The sequence below is a fragment of the Sorex araneus genome, chromosome 10 (assembly GCF_027595985.1).
Source record: "Sorex araneus isolate mSorAra2 chromosome 10, mSorAra2.pri, whole genome shotgun sequence".
NCBI lineage: Eukaryota > Metazoa > Chordata > Mammalia > Eulipotyphla > Soricidae > Sorex > Sorex araneus.
Window position 1 is genome coordinate 13,626,671 of NC_073311.1, and position 4,348 is coordinate 13,631,018.

General features: G+C 36.0%; 1 non-coding gene across 1 annotated transcript; it reads left to right on the forward strand.

Annotated features, from left to right (window-relative positions):
- The first annotated feature begins 536 nt into the window (after positions 1-536).
- On the forward strand, positions 537-643 carry LOC129399284 (U6 spliceosomal RNA). The gene has a single exon (XR_008627035.1). It is a non-coding gene; the product is annotated as a U6 spliceosomal RNA (small nuclear RNA).
- The last annotated feature ends 3,705 nt before the right edge of the window (positions 644-4,348 follow it).

Sequence of the window (4,348 nt, forward strand, 5' to 3'; positions counted from 1 at the left end):
TAAAACTAGGGCAAAACCAAAAAAAAATAAAAAGTTACTAAAAAGAACATCTTGACAATAATACGTATATTTTTTCTGACTATAAAGGCCATTACTTATTTTAGAAAACTGAAATACAAAAAAAAGAAATTTCCTGTAGATATAAATATACAGATTCATAAGCACATTGCATATAGATTAAATATTAGCATATACATGCTAAGAATTAAAAGAAACACAAAACTAAATTAAAATACTGGAATATTTTTAATTGAACATGGAATATTTTTATTAAACACGTGAAATTATGTCTTGAAGAAAAGAAAGCCTGAATTTGTAAATCCCATGACATTAGTAAATGCAAAATATGGAAAAACTAAAAGCAAAATGAAAAAAGCCATGGGCGAAGCAATATTTTCAAACTATATAAAACACAATAAGTTAGTATCCAGGAGAATGGGAGCAAATTCTATACTTTACATACTCTTCAAAATAAAACCAGAAGACAAACATCACAGAAGAGAAATGGGTAAGAGCTTTAAGAAATTCTACTAAGAGTGCTCGCTTCGGCAGCACATATACTAAAATTGGTACGATACAGAGAAGATTAGCATGGCCCCTGTGCAAGGATGACATGCAAATTTGTGAAGCATTCCATATTTTTGGTTCGAATCCCAGCATCCCATATGGTCCCCTGAGCACTGCCAGGAGTAATTCCTGAGTGTAGAACCAGGAGTAACCCCTGTGCATAGCCGGGTGTGACCCAAAAAGCAAAAAAAAAAAAAAAGAAAAGAAAAGAAAAAGAAATTCTACTAAAAGATTTGATTGACTAATAAAAGAAATGGTTTGTGTTGTTAAAAGAAATACAGAAATTAAACCACAATGATTTATTAATATTTTTTTAATCTCATAGAGGTAGAATATAAAATTTTAATGATACAAAGGCAGGAGCAATAGTATAACAGATAGGACACTTGTCTTCCACATAGCCAAGTAGGTTTGATCCCCAGCACTTTATATGGTTTACTGAGCCCTTCCAGGAATTATTCCTGAGCACAAAACCAGAAGCAAGCCCAGGAATCAGTCAGTTATAGACCTCCAGAACAAATAAAACAAAAGTTTAATGTTAGTAATTGTCAACAAGAATGGAAGACAAGATATTCCCTTTGCATCACAGATGAACTGGAATTTAAATCTTATGATCTAAGTGACAGTGAATTTCAAGCAGAATACAAGTAAATTTTGTTTGTTTGTTTGTTTGTTTTGGACCCACACCCAGTGATGCTTAGAACTTGCTCTTAGCTCTGTCAGGTATAACTCCGGACAAGGCTCAGGGACCATATAGGATGCCAGGTATTGAGTCTGGGTTGGTCATGTTGCAAGGCAAGCGCCATACCCATTCTACTATCTTTCTAGCCACTATAAGTAGACTTTTCAAATAAGACCTGAACATTTAGAAATCAAAGCTTGTAAACTTGGTGAAATGTCAAATAGATAAACACATATACAATGTCTTTGTCAAGTCTCAATTACAATTGATTTAGATCCTTTATTATCAGAAACACTGATTGTCATTTTATAACTTAATAAGAATAAATTATCCAGTAGGGAATGGATGCTTTCCATGACACAATTTGAAAATAAGTCAGATTAATTATATTGGTTTGGGAGAAATCATTATGTAACATCAGTCATACCATCTAATTATTTTGTTTTGTGAATGAGATAATTAGAAATGTAAAGGATGCTTATTTATTAATGATTTTCATAAAAATTAAGTATGTTTTCACTCAGATTGACTAAATGATTAGTGACCCATAAGTATTGAGAATTGTTTCTTTAGAGTTCAGTTTTGGTTTTGGAAAAAAAAAGGGGGGACATAACGTAGAAGAAGTATGAACAAATTACTTATTTTTTTGTGTCTCCATATTCTTTAAAAAAATGATAATATTAGTGTCCTTCCAGTTTTTCTGTGAGTATAGATGGCATGTGCTGTTGATAATTAGCCTTGCAAGATGTTCAGAACACGTCTTCCCAGATGCATCATTTTGGCATGTGGATAATTTTGAGCTGAGGTCAATCAAAATCCTGCAGGCTCACAAGAAATTTCTCATTCCCTTAACTACTAAAAGAGTGGAAATGAGGAATACACCATGAAATTAAAAAAAATTTATTAATGAATCACCATGGGGCTGGATCGATAGCACAGCGGTTGGGCATTCGCCTTTCACGTGACCGACCCAAGTTCGATTCCTCCGCCCCTCTCGGAGAGCCGGGAAAGCTCCCGAGAGTATCGAGCCTGCACGGTAGAGTCTGGCAAGCTACCTGTGCGTATTTGATATGCCAAAAACAATAACAATAAGTCTCTCAATGAGAGACATTACTGGTGCCCGCTTGAACAAATCGATGAGCAGTGACAGTGAATCACCATGAAGTACAGTTGCCAACTTACAAACATTTGTTTGCGTTTCAATCATACAATGATAGAGCACCCATCCCTCCACCGTGCCCATTCTCTACCTCAAATGATCCCAGTATCCCTCCCACCACCCCCACCTCATACCCCCCACCCCACCCTGCCTCTGTGGCAGGGCATTTCCTTTTGCTCTCTCTCCTTTTGGGTGTTGTGGTTTGTAATAGAGGCATTAAGTGGCCATCATGTTCAGTGTATAATCTACTTTCAGCACATATCTCCCATCCAGAGGGGGCCCGCCTAGCACCCTTTACTTGATGGTCCCTTGAAATTGTTTTTTCTTTTAAGCCAAAATGCTCTTTATATAGGATAAAAAAAGACTTCCGTTGCAGTCTGTCTAGTCTTCATCACTCTCTCCTCATTGTAAAATTCCCATTTTCTCTTCTCGAAGACCCAAGTCTCTTATCTGTTCCTTAGCTCTGGATTTATAGGCCTAATTCTCTTCATTGACCAGGGAATGCTTGTTAATGTAAAGTCTCCATACGTATGTAATTAAATTAATTTTTATACCAATTTGTTCAATGTTGGTTTGATTATTCAACCAACTGAAGAGAAGCCCAGAGAGAGTAGTGTGCCATTTTCCCTACCACCCTACACTAGACACACAATGAATGTTACTTACCCACTCTTCATTCTCTTTTCGAACTCTGTGACTCAATATCTAATTTAAGCACTAGATATATTTAAAAAAAGTTGTATATTTATATTATGTAAGAAACATCTTTAACCCATCTCATTATAGAAATGTTAGAAATGGGAAATAGAATAAAAGGAAATTTAAGTGTTGCACCCAGGCACTTTTATAAATGCATGTGCACATGGCAATATTCAACTTGTTTGCAAATCAATCAAATATATTAAGTATAATGTCCTTTTATTAGACTATTTAGGAAAAAGGATAAACTCTAGAATAAAATCTGATGATCTTCAACTTGATTCTAGGGTCAGTAGTAATAAATATAAGGGAGGGTAGGACAGAACTAAAAATCAGTCAAGGTGGGGCTGGAGCGATAGCGGGTAGGGCATTTGCCTTGTACGTGGCTGACCTGGGCTCAATTCCCAGCATCCCATATGATCCTGCCAGGAGTAATTCCTGAGTGTATGAGCCAGGAGTAACCCCTGTGCATCGCCGGGTGTGACCCAAAAAGCCAAAAAAAATATCAGTCAAGGTAATTACTAAACTTCTTTTTCTCTAATTGAGTGACCTTGTATGGTTAATGTACCTTCTGTTTGTACCTGATTTCTAAACTTTAATATTGGGCAGATAAAATAAGTCTTCACTCTTCTATAAGATTTTAAAAAATTTATTCTTTTATTAAATTATCATGTGGAAAGTTACAAAGCTTTCAGGTTTAAGTCTCAGTTATACAATGCTCAAACACCCATCCCTTCACCAGTGCACATATTCCACCACCAAGAATCACAGTATACCTCCCCCCACCGCCCACCTCCCCAGCCCCCCACCCTATCGTGTAACTGAGAAATTTCACTTACTTTCACTTTACTTTGAGTACATTCAATATTTCAACAAAAAACTCACTATTATTGTTTGGAGTTTGTCTCCACTATAGTCGGACCTGCTGAAAAGGAAGCATTTGATAATTTGCTTTCCATTGCTGAGAATAAAGAGATATGAGGTCGAGCAGCCACACTAGCAGCCGCCCATTTTTGGATTTCTGTATTTTTGTAACTAAGTCCAGAGAAATATCTGCCAGAAATTGAATCATTGCAATCTTGTACCTCTCAGCTACTTTATATTCCACATATGAGTGCAATCTTTCTATGTCTGTCTCTTTCTTTCTGACTCATTTCACTCAACATAATACTTTCCATGTTGATCCACTTATATGCAAATTTCATGACTTCATGTTTTCTGACACCAAATAGTATTCCATT